The sequence below is a fragment of the Salvelinus namaycush genome, chromosome 10 (genome assembly GCF_016432855.1).
Source record: "Salvelinus namaycush isolate Seneca chromosome 10, SaNama_1.0, whole genome shotgun sequence".
Classification (NCBI taxonomy): Eukaryota; Metazoa; Chordata; class Actinopteri; order Salmoniformes; family Salmonidae; genus Salvelinus; species Salvelinus namaycush.
Genome location: NC_052316.1, coordinates 36,250,656 through 36,270,585, shown reverse-complemented (window position 1 = coordinate 36,270,585; position 19,930 = coordinate 36,250,656). Strand labels below are relative to the sequence as shown.

The following is a 19,930-nucleotide window of genomic DNA, read 5'->3' as shown; positions in this document are numbered from 1 at the left end:
GTCATTGCACGCTAGCAGTTACCAGAGACTTCCAGACATTGTGCTAACACTAGTTAGCAATTGTGCTAGCGTTAATTAGCTACTTCCTTCAAACTGCACGCAGAGACATACAAATGATATCCATGTGTTCATCTGACTCTGGGGAAGTAGATAAAGGGACTTGTTGCCAAAATCTTGAAGTATCCCTTAAATACAGCTCATAACATATAACTTAATAAGGCTAACCATGTGACTACTCACTCTGATAAGATTCATGGGATAGTTGTTATGATGGGTTTATATCCTGTGATTTGTAACATATTGGGGGATATATTATATTTTTTTTATTTAACCTTTTATTTAACTAGGCAAGTCGGTTAAGAACAAATTCTTATTTACAATGACGGCCTAGGAACATTGGGTTAACTGCCTTGTTCAGGGGCAGAATGACAGATTTTGACCTTGCCAGTTCGGGGATTTGATCCACCAACCTTTCAGTTACTGGCCCAACACTCTAACCACTAGGCTACCTACCGCCCCTTATATATGCTTATATAGCTGTTTATATAGCTTTGTGATAGTTCTGTGCCAGTTCTTTTCATATTCACCTAGTTCATGAATAGACACACCTGTAGCCAGAGCCAGACAGTGACCTTTTAATAGCAGGTTAGTACCCGTTTAATATTCAACTGAAAAGACCACAACAACCTCAGTCATAACACAGCCATAATACCACTGAGGTTGTACTTCAGGAAGAGGATGGACAGAGGAAGTCTGCCTCTTCTCCACAGACACAATATCTAAGCCCACTTCTCCAGACCTAATATTTAGGCTCAGGAGCTCTTTATAGTTTATTTATCCCCACCCTGTCCTGCTTTCTTCCTCGGTCATCCCTCACAGCACCATTGTCTAGTCAAGACAGGCTGTCTGTGATGAAACTGTGTAGCTCCTTGCTGAAACAATCAAGTTGTTGTATTATGCCATCATTGACTTAAATGGGAAACCCCGTTTTATTCTTTCTATTTCTATGGCAGCACATGCAGTCAGGAACTGAGGAGAGGTGAAAATGTGCATCTTAAAAACGGTTATTACGGTGACTGCGGTTATTTGGCTGGCCAATTACTGTCATCCATGACCATCACAGAGCTAGTGAGAGGGAGTGTCTTGAACCCAGCAGCTACAGTAAATATGGGACAGGCAGGGTCAAGTTGTCTTGGTTTCCCCAACTGACTGACACATTCCTAATGCTACCCGTTTAACCTGCTGGGGTCTACACTGGTTGAGGTTGGAGAAGGTCTGTCTGTATTTTTTGTCTTTCTCTGCCACATTGTCTTGCTATCTCATATCTATCATCTATCTGTCCTCTCCCTCAGTCCTCTTTCTTTCTTACACTCACTCACTCTCCCTCCCTCACCCTTCCTACTGTCTTTTTTAAGACAGACATACAACACAGGGCCCTTCTGCGGGCCGTGTGTCTGTCAGGGTTGTGTAAAGAGTGCCATGTAAACAGACCAATCGCTCTCCACCACCACCCCTGATCATAGACGCACTCTGCCCTTCTCTCGCCCCCCAGCTCCCCCCTTCCCAGGCTGGTAGACAGCTGCGGGACACTTGCGAACAGTAATCCCTCTCAGCCCTAGGGCAACCAGGTCATGGTCAACTGTCAGAGGGAGAGAGAGAGCAGGAAAAAATATATATACACTGCTCAAAAAAATAAAGGGAACACTAAAATAACACATCCTAGATCTGAATGAATGAACTATTCTTATTAAATACTTTTTCTTTACATAGTTGAATGTGCTGACAACAAAATCACACAGAAATTATCAATGGAAATCAAATTTATCAACCCATGGAGGTCTGGATTTGGAGTCACACTCAAAATTAAAGTGGAAAACCACACTACAGGCTGATCCAACTTTGATGTAATGTCCTTAAAACAAGTCAAAATGAGGCTCAGTAGTGTGTGTGTGGCCTCCACGTGCCTGTATGACCTCCCTACAACGCCTGGGCATGCTCCTGATGAAGTGGCGGATGGTCTCCTGAGGGATCTCCTCCCAGACCTGGACTAAAGCATCCGCCAACTCCTGGACAGTCTGTGGTGCAACATGGCGTTGGTGGATGGAGCGAGACATGATGTCCCAGATGTGCTCAATTGGATTCAGGTCTGGGGAACGGGCGGGCCAGTCCATAGCATCAATGCCTTCCTCTTGCAGGAACTGCTGACACACACCAGCCACATGAGGTCTAGCATTGTCTTGCATTAGGAGGAACCCAGGGCCAACCGCACCAGCATATGGTCTCACAAGGGGTCTGAGGATCTCATCTCGGTACCTAATGGCAGTCAGGCTACCTCTGGCGAGCCCATGGAGGGCTGTGCGGCCCCCCAAAGAAATGCCACCCCACACCATGACTGACCCACCGCCAAACCGGTCATGCTGGAGGATGTTGCAGGCAGCAGAACGTTCTCCACGGCGTCTCCAGACTGTCACGTCTGTCACATGTGCTCAGTGTGAACCTGCTTTCTTCTGTGAAGAGCACAGGGCGCCAGTGGTGAATTTGCCAATCTTGGTGTTCTCTGGCAAATGCCAAACGTCCTGCACGGTGTTGGGCTGTAAGCACAACCCCCACCTGTGGACGTCGGGCCCTCATACCACCCGTTTGAGCAGACACATGCACATTTGTGGCCTGCTGGGTTGTTGCCCTCCTACGGCCTCCTCCACGTCTCCTGATGTACTGGCCTGTCTCCTGGTAGCGCCTCCATGCTCTGGACACTACGCTGACAGACACAGCAAACCTTCTTGCCACAGCTCGCATTGATGTGCCATCCTGGATGAGCTGCACTACCTGAGCCACTTGTGTGGGTTGTAGACTCCGTCTCATGCTACCACTAGAGTGAAAGCACCGCCAGCATTCAAAAGTGACCAAAACATCAGCCAGGAAGCATAGGAACTGAGAAGTGGTCTGTGGTCACCACCTGCAGAACCACTCCTTTATTGGGGGTGTCTTGCTAATTGCCTATAATTTCCACCTGTTGTCTATTCCATTTGCACAACAGCATGTGAAATGTATTGTCAATCAGTGTTGCTTCCTAAGTGGACAGTTTGATTTCACAGAAGTGTGATTGACTTGGAGTTACATTGTGTTGTTTAAGTGTTCCCTTTATTTTTTTGAGCAGTGTATTTTATGGTTGTATCAGCATCGCCGTTATAATGATTGGCCAATATGGAGAATGTAAGTCAAAATCCCTATCTTCATCCATGGCCAATTTAGGAAAGGGACAATTTAGCTAGTTAGCTAGCCACCGGAGGACAACGACACAACAAGATGCAACAATTCAACTTTTTTTTCAATGACGTTTAGCTTCTAATGTGATGTGATTGGTGTGAAGCCAAATCCAAACTGGCTTTCATTGACACTTTTTTCTGGTGCGCAAGGAGCATTCACAGCTGAGCTCACTCTGTTTAGCTCAACGCTGATTGGCTATTATTTTATACTTTTTTTAATCAAGGGAGGCCTAATGCTAAAATTTATGAAATAGTTTTTTTCCCTCATCAATCTATGCACAATACCCCATAATGACAAAGCAAAAACAGGTTTTTAGACATTTTTGCAAAAAATAAATAAATAAAATGAAACTGAAAGATCCTCTCAATCAGGTTGGATGAGGAGTGTTGCTGAACAGCTATTTTCAGGTCTCTCCAGAGATGGTCGATCGGGTTCAAGTCCGGGCTCTGGCTGGGCCACTCAAGGACATTCAGAGACTTGTCCCGAGGCCACTCCTGCATTGTCTTGGCTGTGTGCTTAGGGTCGTTGTCCTGTTGGAAGGTGAACCTTTGCCCCAGTCTGAGGTCCTGAGCGCTCTGGAGCAGGTTTTCATCAAGGATCTCTCCGTACATTTCTCTGTTCCTCTTTGCCTCAATCTTGACTAGTCTCCCAGTCTGCTGAAAAAATCCCCACAGCATGATGCTGCCACCACCATGTTTCACCGTAGGGATGGTGCCAGGTTTCCTCCAGACGTGACGCTTGGCATTCAGGCCAAAGAGTTCAATCTTGGCTTCATCAGACCAGAGAACCTTGTTTCTCATGATCTGAGAGTCTTTAGGTGCCTTTTGGCAAACTCCATGCGGGCTGTTATGTGCCTTTTACTGAGGAGTGGCTTCCATCTGGCCACTCTACCATAAAGACCTGATTGTTGGAGTGCTGCAGAGATGGTTGTCCTTCTGGAAGGTTCTCCCATCTCTACAGAGGAACTCTGTCAGAGTGACCATAGGGTTCTTGGACACCTCCCTGACCAAGGGCCCTTCTCCCCCGATTGCTCAGTTTGGCCGTGCGGGCAGCTCTAGAAAGAGTCTTGGTGGTTCCCAACTTCTTCCATTTATGAATGATGGAGGCCACTGTGTTCTTGGGGACCTTCAATGCTGCAGACATTTTTTGGTACCTTTCCCCAGATCTGTGCCTCGACACAACCCTGTCTCGGAACTCTACGGACAATTCCTTCGACCTCATCGCTTGGTTTTTACTCTGACATGCACTGTCAACTATAGGACCTTATATAGAGGTCTGTGCCTTTCCAAATCTTTTCCAATCAATTGAATTTGCCACAGGTGGACTCCAATGGAAACAGGATGCACCTGAGCTCAATTTCGAGTCTCATAGAAAAGTGTCTGAATACTTAAATAAGTATATTTTAATTTTTTTTAAATTTACAATTTCTAAAAACCTGTTTTCACATTGCCATTATGGAGTATTGTGTGTAGATTGCTGAGGATTATTTATGTTTTATTCATTTTAGAATAAGGCTGTAACGTAACAAAGTGTGGAAAAAGTAAAGGGGTATGAATACTTTCCAAAGGCACTGTATATATATATACATTATTTTAATAGCAGGACACTGTAAAGTCCATTATTCCACTGAAGAATATGAAGTAAGCTGTTTGAGAAGGTTTGAATCCTAAGCAACCTGCATAAACATTGTTTGAAGGACAACAGACCAACATAACTACTGTAGTTGGTCAAAGCTGTGTGCTGGAAAACCTGGGTAGAGTATCAGTGGAATAGGCATTGTAGTGCTCATGTGAATTTCCTTTCTTTTTCAGCTTCAGACCAATGCCTACTTCTCACTTAAAACATAGTTTTTTGTTTTTCATTTCCATGGTTTTTACACCGGAAGGTGATTTTCTGTTGAAGAGGAACTGCACCCGCTGATTTGGTCTTGTTTTTTGGCTTGCTCCTCAAGAAATGCTGGTGGCCATGACAGAAGTCAAATGTGAGTTGGCTTGGCGGTGTGGTTTGATGTTGGTGTTTCTTGGGTGTGTCCTTGCCACCACCAGGACACACCCATCTATCAGAACCTTGCCCACAGCTGTTTCCCTCCACTCAATCACAACAAACAAACCTCCTGCAGGTTGTGTTCAATAACTACTGGCAGATACAGTATAAGGTGACATGCCGGTGGAAGCTTTTATTTATTTCGTCTTTATTTAATCAGGGAAAACCCATTCAGACCAGGGTCTCATTCACAAGTATGCCCTGATCACAGCAACAGCAATCAAATGACAGCAAATTACCTTTGAATAGGTCAGTAGCCCACAGAGTAATATGAGAAGAATGCAATTGCAGAATTAATGTACATATTCTAATAAGTGTTTTGATAACTTTCAAATGTAGTAACAGATCCATGTAGAATAAACAACCCTTTACATAATACCACAGAAGCAGTGTTCATTTTTCATTGTCATTTCCAGTCGATACAGATAGTGTGCATATCGGCATTTTGTTTGGTGGTAATGGGATACCTTGGCAAACATGTCAGTGGTCATACGGGTTAGGGCTGTAGCGGTCACGACACTTTGTCATTAACTGACCATTAATGAACATAAACAAGGTTAGCATCTCCAGGCCTCCACGCATAGAAGCTGCAAACAAGCCGCTGATGTGCGCCTTTGGAACGTCTACATTTTAAAAAAGTATAATAAATCAATAATGTACACAATTACAATAAATCCATTATTTATTTTAGTCAGGTTTAAAGAAACGTTATGGTGAAAAGGAATTTCAGAAGAACAGAATATGAGTTGGCCTACTGTATGTTATCTGGCTAAGCTCCATGCCATAGGCAGTAGGCTTGTTAATTTAGCTGACAAGATATGCTTATAAGTCCTTTGCCATTATTTTATATGATATGATTTATAGTAAGAAGAATATAATTGAACTTAGTTTAATAAAAATGAGTGTGCATATGAAGTGGCTATGTTGAGCATAAAAGTGATCATTTGAAACAGGTCCTATACACTAGATATTGAGTTATTTGGCAACTTTAGTTGTGAATGATACAAGCCTTAGAATGTCTCAGAAATAAAAACATAGATGGGCTGCATGATGTCACTATGGGCTGTTGATGATTTGAGAAAGTCGCAAAAAAAGCTTGCGCTCTGTTCCTTACCTCAGGCTGCACAGCTGTTCTGTCAAGTGATCATATTTTCACCCATCAGACTATTCTCAATTTAATCTTTACTTTACTAATATGTAAAATTTGTTCAGATTTAGAATGGCCCATTATCAAATGGGCAGGAACAGTGGCAGGGGAAAAAAGACAAGTCCTCTGCATGCACTCGAATAGCGAATGGAGGCCGTGTGCTTTCCCACCATTTTTCAATGATGCCGGGTAGGCTACTTCAGTGTTACAGCAGAGCTGTGCTTAATATGAGCAGCTGAGAAATAAAAACCCCTCCATGCATCAACCACTGTTTGAGGAGCATGCTCTCGCTGCGCGACAGGTGATATTCCACCCAAACTCTGTATACCATGGACTCTCCAACCCTGTTCCTGCAGCTACCAAGTGCTTAATTTGGGAAACCAAGTGAAATCTGACATCTGAAGCAACAGCATCGCCTAGGGCTATACGTTCTAGAGGTAGACCGATTATGATTTTTCAACGCAGATACCTATTGGAGGACCAAAAAAAGCCGATACCGATTAATCGGCCGATTTGTGTGTGTGTATATATATAAAATCGTCCGATTTAATATATTTGTATATATATTTGTAATAATGACAATTACAACAATACTGAACACTTTTTATTTTAACTTAATATAATACATAAATAAAATCAATTTAGTCTCAAATAAATAAGAAACTTTCAATTTGGTTTAAATAATGCAAAAACACAATGTTGGAGAAGAAAGTAAAAGTGCATGTATGTGCCATGTAAAAAAGCTAACTTTTAAGTTCCTTGCTCAGAACATGAGAACATATGAAAGCTGGTGGTTCCTTTTAACATGAGTCTTCAATATTCCCAGTTAAGAAGTTTTAGGTTGTAGTTATTATAGGAATTATAGGATTATTTCTCTCTATACCATTTCTATTTCATATACGTTTGACTATTGGATGTTCTTATATGCACTATAGTATTGCCAGCCTAATCTCTGGAGTTGATAGGCTTGAAGTCATAAACAGCTCTGTGCTTCAAGCATTGCGAAGAGCTGCTGGCAAATGCAGGAAAGTGCTGTTTGAATGAATGCTTACGAGCCTGCTGCTGCCTACCACCGCTCAGTCAGACTGCTCTATCAAATATGAAATCATAATATATTAACACAGAAATACGAGCGTTAGGTCATTAATATGGTCAAATACGGAAACTATCATTTCGAAAACAAAACGTTTATTCTTTCAGCGAAATACGGAACTGTTCCGTATTTTATAGAACGGGTGGCAACCCTAAGTCTAAATATTGCTGTTACATTGCACAACCTTCAATGTTATGTCATAATTATGTAAAATTCTGGCAAATTAATTACGGTCTTTGTTAGGAAGAAATGGTCTTCACACAGTTCGCAACGAGCCAGGCGGCCCAAACTGCTGCATATACCCTGACGCAAATGTGCTTTTGTTAAATCATCACCCGTTTAGCGAAGTAGGCTGTGATTCGATGATAAATTAACAGGCACCGCATTGATTATATGCAACGCAGGACAAGCTAGTTAAAATAGTAATATCATCAACCATGTGTAGTTAACTAGTGAATATGTTAAGATTTATTGTTTTTTATAAGATAAGATTAATGTTAGCTAGCAATTTACCTTGGCTCCTTGCTGCACTCGCGTAACAGGTGGTCAGCCTGACACGCAGTCTCCTCGTGGATTGCAATGTAATCGGCCATAATCGGCGTCCGATTGTTATGAAAACTTGAAATCGGCCCTAATTAAATCGGTCGACCTCTAATACGTTCTCTCTTACACGGAACTCAAACCGGCTGCTCACGTGCTCTATCGTGCATAAATGTATTTTGCCCCCTCCCCCACACCAAACGCGATCACGACACGCAGGTTAAAATATCAAAACAAACTCTGAACCAATGACATTAATTTGGGGACAGGTCGAAAAGCATTAAACATGTATGGCAATTTAGCTAGCTAGCTTGCACTTGCTAGCTAACGTTAATTTGTCCTATTTAGCTAATTTGTCCTGGGATATAAACATTGAGCTGTTATTTTACCTGAAATGCACAAGGACCTCTACTCCGACAATTAATCCACACATAAAACGGCCAACCGAATCGTTTCTAGTCATCTCTCCTCCTTCCTTTTCATCTTTGAACTTATATGGTGATGCATCTAAACTTTCATTGTATTACCAGACAACCGGCAACAAAGTTCGTCTTTCAATCATCTACGTGGGTATAACCAATGAGGAAATGGGACGTGGGTGCCTGCTTCTATAAACCAATGAGGAGATGACTTTCAGCGCGAATCAACGGTCAAGTGGAATTTTACTGCAGTAATGACTCATGACTGTCGGTGTGGCGGTAATACAGTCACCGCAACAGCCCTAGTCATACCTTTCTTATTTTTTTATTTATTAAAAAATATATATATATATATTATTATTTTTTATTATTTTTTTTTTTATTCCATTTTTTTTTTTTTGAATGATACCATTCAATTGAAAAATAAAAAAGACAATAAAAGTAAAATGTTAAGGCCGAGTGCCAGATCTCTCTCCATTCAGAGACATCAGTATCAAGCCCATTTGTCAATCTGGACATCACATCATCTTGCAAGTCTCCATGTGCTGGCTCCATACATGTTTCTCTGAACACATAGTCACTGTTCTATTACCAATGACAGTTAGGATGGGTAATATCTGACACACAAACAGGTACTATGTTGAAGTTTGAACAGCTCAGATAAAACCTACTCAGTGATGGTCTCCCCATCAAACGACTGAGGCTGCTGTCTGGCAAAAGCTTCTCCAGTCCATCTGTAGAAATAGGCAGAGTTGAGACAAAGTTAGTCAGTGACACATGGAATGAAAATGGTGTTGCTATTACTGGACATTTGTGCTGTACTGTATTATTAGTAATCACTTCATTGTGGATGTGTTGAGTGCCAGTTCTCTCTGCATCTCATGCATCATGCATGTGAACACATACACAGTTACTGTTCTATTAACAATGGCAGTTCGGGATAAGTGATATCTGACACACATACATATACTATGTTGAAGTTTGAACAGGTCAGACTAAACCTAACTAATTATATTCTCCCCATCGACGAAACACAATGACAATGTTAAAGTAGGAAAATAATTAGTAGGAAACAACGTTGCCATATTATGATATCGTAAAATGTACTTCATAGAGATGGCAATGTTGCCATTACTGTTACTAGAAAAGTTTGTCTAAAATAGTTAGCAATGCTAATGTTAGCTAGCTAAAATACGGTGGTCCCCTCAATCTTAGTTAGCTGGCTAAGGTTATACTGCATCTAAAGTCAATCTGGCAACATCACAATCATGATAAAAGTTTTTCCTACTAATTATTTGCGTTCTTTTGAAATGTTATCAAAATAAGTACCAAATCCGAGTTGTATTGAGGTAGCTAGCTAGTTTGGTAGCTAGCTAACGTCAGCTATGCTAGCGATGATAGTGATAATGATTATCAAAATATACATAACCAGATACATAATCAGCAGTCTATGGTCTAGCTACCAGTATACTCACCACCACTGGGGACCAACAAATTCCAACCACCTATTCCGCAAGATATTCGGCAGGGCATGCAAACTATAGTTGGTCAATCCGTATAGCTAGGGCTTTTCAGTCTCAAAACGGCCGTGACCTTTGAATGCGTTGGGAGTGATGAAACAACGGAGCTCCATTCAATGAAGGATACCGAAGTGGGCAGATTTGCACGTGGAGCTTGGCAAAATGGGGCATGATTTGTTGACACAATTGTAATGTTTACACTTTGTAGTCAACTTTGACAATAGAATAAATGTTTCTGATTCATATTGTTGCCACGTATGCTGTTTTAAAGGGGATTTGTTGTTTTTTAGGGACAGTCACTTAATGCAGTGCTTTTGTTTTTCTCTTGGGAGGACAGTTTACTAGGTATGAAAGGAAATTCATATTTATGGGGTGCTTTTTTGAGTATATTAGACATGAGAAAGAAACAGTGGCATACATCTAGACTAGAGTAAAGCTGTCAGGTATTCAATTGGTTGTTGTGGGTTTGTATGCCTGCAGCGTGTTCCTCCAATGAATAGCTGATGGAGGAGAATTGACAGTGTTTGTGTGCAGGCAGAGTAGTCATCAAACAAACAAGTACTGAGGCAGAGCTGCCTATACAATATGCAGTGGTCATACTCTAAACTAAATCAATTTAATGACCCAGTGTTTATTGTGACATGATTGTTGTTGTCACCCATCACTGCTTTATTAGAGTGACAAGCCATTGCAAATGAAGACAAATCTCTACCAGCTAAAAATGAATATTTCTCTGTATCACTACAAACTCATGAACCTTTCAATACAAGACCGTTTCATTCACACAGAACATCTATTAAAAGATATTGAAGTGCTGATTGCACTCACTTCTGAACATTCTTTCAAATTCCTTGTAAGAAGCACTGTAATTTGACATGTCAGTTCCGGTTGGTGTGGTCCATAGTACCAAGCAGCACATTCTCTCTGAGACATGGAACCGTTAATAAACTCTTCACCCCCATTACTCACAGGGCTGAGTTTGGTGTTTACATGCCAACGTGAACAAGACCCCTGAGGTTAACCCGCCTGTGGATCCCAGCACAGCACCTCCAACCCAACATCCGCTTCAACACAGATCAGGGCTATGAATAGACCTGTAGGCCTGACTGGGCCACTAACTAAGCCCCCTGTACTGTGCTCAACCATGCCAGTCAGTATTACAGCAGAAAGATGTCTGATTTAACCCTGTGCTAGGAATTTGAAAACTCATTTTTGAGGATTAGCATGTACACATTAGGGCTAGGTGAGATGGCCAAAATAGCATATCACGGTATATCTTTTTTTGACACTATTTGACGTTATTTTATGTTTTTGAATAATAAAAGTTCTAAATATGCTTTATGAGTAGTGCGTGACCCTAGGGTGCCAACACACATTCTAAGTGATTTCAATGGGTCTTTCTCCATTCTGTTTGTTTTATACTGTTCAATTCAATCCAAAAAATGTTTCAGCATTTTCATAAATGTATGCATTTCCTGCACTCATTTGAGGTCATTTCCACACTGCCACGTAGGGCTGCACGATATGGGCAAACAATTTAGGCCTTATTTTTAACAACATTTTGCAATTGTACTCACTTGGGTGAACTGTTGGAATCATCAAAATATAATGATTATTCTAATTCTATAGTTAGAATGTAATAATGGGCACTTTGAATACAGTGTTTGACATGACAATGAATGAAAATGCCAGGAGGAGTTTTGACATTGTATGAACCAAAGTGTTGTGTTTCCTAGGGGACCCCATAATATTTGTATGATGGAGAGGCAGGGAGTCAGGAAGAAGGTGCAGTTGGTGAGTTTAATATAAACGAACATGGAGCGATACAAAACAAGAGAAGTGTCTGACATGAAAACAGAACCAATACGGCATGCTGAGTGACTACAATGGAGCGCTAGAGTAAGGGGGAGTAATCAGGGAGGTGATGAAGTCCAGGTGTGCCTAATGGTGAGGCGCAGGTGTGCGTAATGAAGGTTGCCAGGTGTGCTAATGATGGGTTGCCAGGACCGTGGTTAGTAGACCGGCGAGTGTTGGAGGGAGCGAGCGAGAGTATACCTGACACTTTGGCTACATTGAATGTTTTTTCTTAGCTACTTCATGTATCTAACATATTCCTCTAGCAATTAACATTAGCGGCTAACATGATTTAGGCCCAACTTCCTAAGAAAAGACACTAGCCATTTGCAGATGTAAGAAACACAAACTAATCGTGTAATTATGGAACGCTAGTGGATTTATATTAAGAAGCAAAGTGAAAACAGCATCGTTGTCATCAACATTGTTGCATGTGCTGCATTGACCATGCAGACTGAACGCAAGTGTCTCGTGTTCGAACAACAACAAATTGCACTCCTTGAGTGACGGGGCGTGGCTAGGTCTATGTGGAAAGCAGCATGGAGAGAGAGTGAGCGGAGAGAGATGATTCAAGTAGCGGAGTAAACTATAAAAATAGACGTTACAGACAGTATATTACATTTAACAAATCAAACATTCAAATACCGTTATAGAAGGTAACATAAAAACCCAAACTGGACCATGCATCAATACCGGTATATTGTAAAATATGATATTTATTTGTATTTTTTTATTTAACCTTTTATTTAATAACTAGGCAAGTCAGTTAAGAACAAATTCTTATTTGCTATGACGGCCTACCCCGGCCTAACCGTAACCCAGACGACTCGGGCACAATTGTGCGCCGCCCTATGGGACTCCCAATCACGGACAGTTGTGATACAGCCTGGAATCGAACCAGAGTCTGTAGTGACGCCTCTAGCACTGAGATGCAGTGCCTTAGACCGCTGCAGTGCCTTAGACCGCTGCAGTGCCTTAGACCGCTGCAGTGCCTTAGACCGCTGCAGTGCCTTAGACCGCTGCAGTGCCTTAGACCGCTGCAGTGCCTTAACCGCTGCAGTGCCTTAGACCGCTGCAGTACCTTAGACCGCTGCAGTGCCTTAACCGCTGCAGTGCCTTAGACCGCTGCAGTGCCTTAGACCGCTGCAGTACCTTAGACCGCTGCAGTACCTTAGACCGCTGCAGTACCTTAGACCGTTGCAGTACCTTAGACCGCTGCAGTGCCTTAGACCGCTGCAGTGCCTTAGACCGCTGCAGTACCTTAGACCGCTGCAGTACCTTAGACCGCTGCAGTGCCTTAGACCGCTGCAGTACCTTAGACCGTTGCAGTACCTTAGACCGCTGCAGTACCTTAGACCGCTGCAGTACCTTAGACCGTTGCAGTGCCTTAGACCGTTGCAGTACCTTAGACCGCTGCAGTACCTTAGACCGCTGCAGTGCCTTAGACCGCTGCAGTGCCTTAGACCGCTGCAGTGCCTTAACCGCTGCAGTGCCTTAGACCGCTGCAGTGCCTTAGACCGCTGCAGTGCCTTAGACCGCTGCAGTGCCTTAGACCGCTGCAGTGCCTTAACTGCTGCAGTGCCTTAACCGCTGCAGTGCCTTAGACCGCTGCAGTACCTAAGACCGCTGCAGTGCCTTAGACCGCTGCAGTACCTAAGACCGCTGCAGTGCCTTAGACCACTCTCGGGAGTCCTACCACACACTACCACACATGTTCCCCAACTGGCAGACCGCAGGTGGTTTTATTTGGCCTCCCAAGTTTTGAGCAAAAAATACATAAAATTAACAAAAAATAAATAAATTGGGGGGAGGAACATAATAGACTAAAAACACCCAGAAATAAGCTCCAAGTGATTATTTAAGACATTTGTTCGCAAGTATTCCCACGCATAAAAGAGAAAAACGTGATCGTATACAAATGTAAGCAAGGTTTGAAATTATTGTTTTCGTCAAACATTATATCCCCGACCATCCGCTCAATAAAAAAATCGACCCGCGGCTGAATGTAGTTGATGATCCCTGCACTACATTATATGTTCTCATATACACTTAACACGCACACACTTAACACACATGCGCACACACACCTGCACTATTACGTACCCACTTAAATACAAACTAAATTCCTCAGTTGCTCAACACACACACATTGGGTAATGTCAGGATCAGTCATTTTGGGATATGGGCCTGAGAGGACAGGCTAAAGTAAACACATAAAGTATTAAAACATATTTCAAATACTATCTGTACCCAGGTCTGAGTTCAAGGCACCTGGCTAAGCTAAGTCAACATTATATCAAAAGTCTTCTGACAGGAACAGAACACAGAGTGCATGGGCTCAATGGGCTGAGCTGCTGCCTCCCTCAAGTACTTCATCATCAAGTACTTCATCATTGTAAGATTTCAAATACTATCTGAACCCAGGTCTGAGTTCAAGGCACCTGGCTAAACTAACATTGTATCAAAAGTCTTCTGCAATGCTCCAAGAAACACACCTGCTTCACACGGACGCACATACAATGCAGAACTGGCTGCTTTTTCATCAGCTCCGAACATAACTAAAGGTGTAATTACAATGATACATAAGAAACTCAAAATCACCGTCTTTGTTAAAGGTGAAGACCAAGAAGTTCCTTTAATTTTTCATAATGGAAAGAAAATTGTGTACACTCCAAATTCATATGATCTTATGTTTTTTTGATTCTCTGAACAGGATATTGTTAGAATGAACTGAATTCCATCTGGTTATTGGGACAAACATGAATGCCATTTTGGACATGCAAGACAAATCTATTAATCTATAAACTATAATCCACACGCAATCAAGGCTCGTCTGAGCTTGTCTGACATCACGCTTACGCCAACTTCCAATCTTAGAATCTACTAAAAGAGACACAAGTTGGCGTTTCAACGTTTCATTACTACAAAATCATACATTCTGTGATCAATTTAAAATTTAACGAAATTAATTCATAATGATCAATACAAATCCAGTCGATGATCCCTGAATTCTTTGGAATGCCACCAAAGGTTTTATAAAAAAATTATGCAACTGCATTTGCATCTGGGTTGAATGAATCACAATGAAAGATGTTGTTTCCTGCATTAGAGCATTCTCAACAAACACTCTTTTAAGACCAGGTAGTTATTACTCTTTCCAAAGTTAAGACGGAACTTAATTCATTGATAAGACAGAGCACAGAATTTGTCAGCCATCGAGTAAGACTTCGGAGAAGATGGCAGACGTTTTACGTGTCCCCAGCCGATTGTGTTTTTTTGTTTGCTTATTTGCAACTTATTTTTTACTTATTTTGTACATAATGTTGCCTCTACCGTCTCTTATGACCGAAAATAACTTCTAGACACCAGGACTGCGATAACTCACCACGGACTAGCAGAATCCTCCTTTTCCTTTCATGACTCTTACGAGCCCGACGCGAAGGATACGCTGCTTCCTCGGGAACAGGCCACGATCACCGTGATCTGCGTGAAGAGGAGGCGGAGAAAGAGGGGCCGAAGGTCCGGCTGCCTTCTGAGAATACGCTGGCGATCGAATAAACCCCCACTTCCCTCCATTCTGCTAGCAAACGTGCAGTCTTTGGACAATAAAATCGTAGAGTTACACGGAAGGTTAAACTACCAATGGGACATAAAAAACTAGCATCTTATGCTTCACGGAGTCATGGCTGAACGACGACAACATCAACATACAGCTGGCTGGTTATACGATGTACCGGCAGGATAGAACAGCGGCGTCTGGTAAGACAAGGGGCAGCGATCTATGTATTTTTGTAAACAACAGCTGGTTCACGATATCTAAGGAAGTCTCAAGCTATTGCTCGCCTGAGGTAGAGTATCTCATGATAAGCTGTAGACCATACTACCTACCGAGAGAGTTTTCATCTGTATTCTTTTTAGCTGTTTACATACCACCACAGTCAGAGGCTGGCACTAAGACAGCATTGAATGAGCTGTATTCCGCCATAAACTAGGAGCACCGCCTCACCCAGAGTAGCCGGGGACTTTCATGCAGGGAAACTTAAATCCTTTTTTCCAAATTTCTATCAGCATGTTAAATGTGCAACCAGAGGAAAAAGAACTCTGGACCACCTATACTCCACACACAGAGACGCATACAAACCTCTCCCTCGCCCTCCATTTGGCAAATCTGACCATAATTCTATCCTCCTGATTCCTGCTTACAAGCAACAATTAAAGCAGGAAGCAGCAGTGACTAGATCAATAACAAATTGGTCAGATGAAGCAGATGCTAAGCTACAGGACTGTTTTGCTAGCACAGACTGTAATATGTTCCGAGATTCCTCCGATGGCATTGAGGAGTACACCACATCAATAAGTGCATCGATGACGTTGTCCCCACATACCCCAACCAGAAGCCATGGATTAAAGGCAGCATCCGCACTGAGCTAAAGGCTAGAGCTGCCGCTTTCAAGGAGCGGGACTCTAACCCGGACGCTTATAAGAAATCACGCTATGCCCTCCGAACAAACCATCAAACAGGGAAAGCATCAATACAGGACTAAGATTGAATCATACTACACTGGCTCTGATGCTCGTCGGATGTAGCAGGGCTTGCAAACCATTACAGACTACAAGGGGAAGCACAGCCGAGAGCTGCCTCTTGGACCTAGACTTGGCGCTCCGGTCCCGCTTTCCGTGCGGTAGCAGAGAAAACAGTCTATGACTAGGGTGGCTGGAGTCTGACAATTTTTAGGGCCTTCCTGTCTAGCAATGATCAACAACCAATTTGACAGAGCTTTGAAAGTTTTGAAAATAATGTTGCACAATCCAGGTGTGGAAAGCTTTTAAAGACTTACCCAGAAAGACTCACAGCTGTAATCGCTGCCAAGGTGCTTCTACAAAGTATTGACTCAGGGGTGTGAATACTTCAGTAAATTAAATATTTTTGTATTTCATTTTCAATCAATTTGCAAAAATGGTTTAAAACATGTTTTCACTTTGTCATTATGGGGTATTGTGTGTAGATGTGTGATTAAAAACAAAACAATGTAATCCATTTAGATTTCAGGCTGTAACACAATATAATGTGGAATAACGCTATGGGGTATTGTCACGCCTGCTCCCGCTCCTCCTCTCTGGTGCCAGGATGCCCATCATTACGCACACCTAAATCCATCATTACTCGCATCAGTGTTCGCTGGACTCACCTGGACTCCATTACCTTGTTGTTTGCCCCTCCTATATCTGTCTGTACCTCGGTTAGATCCCTGTGTCAGCATTATTGTCATTTTTTTGTTTTCCCCTGTCCAGACGCTGTCTGTATTCTGTTCCTGTCCGTGTTTCATTAAATGGTTACTCCCCGTACTTGCTTCTCGTCTCCAGTGTCTGTCCTTACAGAATGCTGACACCAATATTTGAAGCATCAGGGAGGTTTTTGTTTTGTTGGTGACGTCCGGCCCGGGTGCCGCTGCTGTAGGAACCGGGGGTGCCTCAGCTGGCTCGTTGGGCTTCCACGCCTTAGCTGGCTCGAGAGGTTTCCTTGCCTCGGTTGGCATCGGCAGGCGCCCATCCCACGTCATGCCTCAGCCGGCTCGTCAGGCTCCTACACCTCAGCGGGATCGTCAGGCTCGCACGGCTCAACCGGCTCGTCAAGCTCCCACGCCTCAGCCGGCTCGTCGGGCTCCCACGCCTCAGCCGACTCGTCGGTTTCCCACGCCTCAGCCGGCTCGTCGGTCTCCCACGCCTCAGCCGGCTTGTCAGGCTCCCACGCCGCAGCCGGCTCGTCGAACTTCTACACCTCAGCCGGGTTGTCCAGCGCCATGCCTCGGCCGACCCATCAGGCTCGCCCAGGTGTGACGCCGGTTGTCGCCCCTAGAGGGGGGGTACTGTCACGCCTGCTCCCGCTCCTCCTCTCTGGCACTCGAAGGCGCCAGGCTGCCCATAATTACGCACACCTGTAACCATCATTACGTGCATCAGCGCTCGCTGGACTCACCTGGACTCCATTACCTTGTTGATTGCCCGTCCTATATCTGTTCCTCTGTTAGATCCCTGTGTCAGCATTATTGTCATTTTTTTGTTTTCCCCTGTCCAGACGCTGTCTGTATTCTGTTCCTGTCCGTGTTTCATTAAATGGTTACTCCCCATACTTGCTTCTCGTCTCCAGCATCTGTTCTTACAGGGTATGAATACAAGGCAGTGTGTATTTCCTTTCTTAAATATAAATATTGCCAGAAACTTTAACAGAAAGCTCAAATCAATTCTGTTCGACCTAATTAGATAATAACATCCCAGTTGCTTTAATTGGCAAAATATCTATTGTCAAAATGTATATATTTCCTACGGCTGAATTTCTGTAGTTCAATGCTTCCCATGCCCCCCCCCCCCCCCCCCCCCCTTCTGGCTATTGGGATACAATTCAAGGTGCGGTTGAAAAATTCCGTTCAAAAGTTTGCGGTCACTTAGAAATGTCCTTGTTTTTGATAGAAATGCATATTTTTTGTCCATTAAAATAACATCAAATTGATCAGAAATACAGTGTAGACATTGTTAATGTTGTAAATGACTATTGTAGCTGGAAATGGCAGATTTTTTATGGAATCTCTACATAGGCCCATTATCAGAGGCCCATTATCAGCAACCATCACTCCTGTGTTCCAATGGCACGTTGTGTTAGCTAATCCAAGTTTATCATTTTAAAAGGCTTTTGCAATTATGTTAGCACAGCTGAAAACTGTTGTGCTGATTAAAGAAGCTTAACTTGCTAGTTATCTAAGTGGCTGAATTAATAAGGTGACGGGCATCATATTGTGTTGGCTTTCTGCTGTGTTTGAGAAGTACATGACCTTTGGATGAGTTATCTGTACAGCTGTCGCTGCTATCTTTTGATTTCCTTGCGTTTTTTCCCTCACTGTTATCGGCCTGTCTGCTCCTCCCCATCTTCTCCAAGCAGCTTTTTAGCATATTTTGGTGCCCCCTTGTGTATTAAGCCGGTAATACCGTAAATCCCGGGATGAGAGAAGGACGGCATGATGATATGAAATTCTGGATACCGGCCAACCCTACTAGAGTGGCTGCGTTGATATAAATGTGAGATTTGGTACAGCACGGCATGGCTGCCGACTCTTATGTAACGTAGGAGCTTGAGATTTCCGTTGTGTAACTGGGTCTTTAGTTTTCCAGGGAATAGAGGTGAATCGCAGCGAGAGAGATCAAAGAGGGGGATACTCTGGCCTCTAAGGTGCTTCGGATGAAGTGTTTTGTTGTCAGTTGGCATGGCGTTTGGAAAAGGTTGAGAGGTTTTGGGGAGTGTGTGTGGGGGGCGATGGATTTTTGGGGAGGTTGTGTTATCTACCAGACAGGGCACTCTATTTACTCGATCCTGACGGTTTTGTTTGGTTCTCCTTAGTAGAAAAGCCTAATGCATTTCACTCCTGTTTCATGCCATGGCTGATGATCTGTATCTCTGTTGTAGGATCCCTTCCTGCCAGAACTAGAAAATAAAGCATCTCTGGTCCATCCATTGTTCCCTTGGCTATGACCAAAACCTTAAGTATCTGACATCTTTCATTTTAGATCAGAGTGAGTACGTATCAGGAGTCAACTGCAGGCAGCCGCTTTGTTGTTGATGCTGGCAGACAGACAGCGCTACTAGTGTCTCTTCCATCCGTCCTCAGTCAGAGTAGTCATCATCCTGGTTGCGTTCCAAATCCACTGCTTTTAATGGGCCCTATATAGTAGTGAACTATATAGGGAATAGGGTGCCATTTGGGACACAACCTCTGGAGGTGATTGGGGGCCCTCCAACCGCTTGTGGTGTCTGAGGTGGCCGGTGATGTGCCTGCCCTGAAATCATGAAGCAACGTGAGTCTCCTGTCTCCCTCTCTCTTCATCTGGCTCTGGTAAGAACTGACAGTACCTTGCAGACCTGGGTCCAAATACAATTTTAAATCATTTCAAATAATTTATCTGTGCTTGATTGAGCTTGCCTGGCACAATGGAACCAATAGAACATCTCCATCCTTCTGGCACTATAGGCATCTGGCACTGCAAACCCCATCCATCT

General features: G+C 43.1%; 1 protein-coding gene and 1 long non-coding RNA gene across 4 annotated transcripts in view; both read left to right on the top strand.

Annotated features, from left to right (window-relative positions):
• ddah1 (dimethylarginine dimethylaminohydrolase 1) overlaps positions 1–19,930 on the top strand; it is a 136,450-nt gene that overhangs the window by 6,958 nt on the left and 109,562 nt on the right. The gene's annotated exons all lie outside the window — the stretch shown is intronic.
• On the top strand, positions 11,437–18,011 carry LOC120054996. Its single transcript, XR_005477652.1, has 2 exons — positions 11,437–11,823; positions 17,248–18,011. It is a non-coding gene; the product is annotated as an uncharacterized LOC120054996 (long non-coding RNA).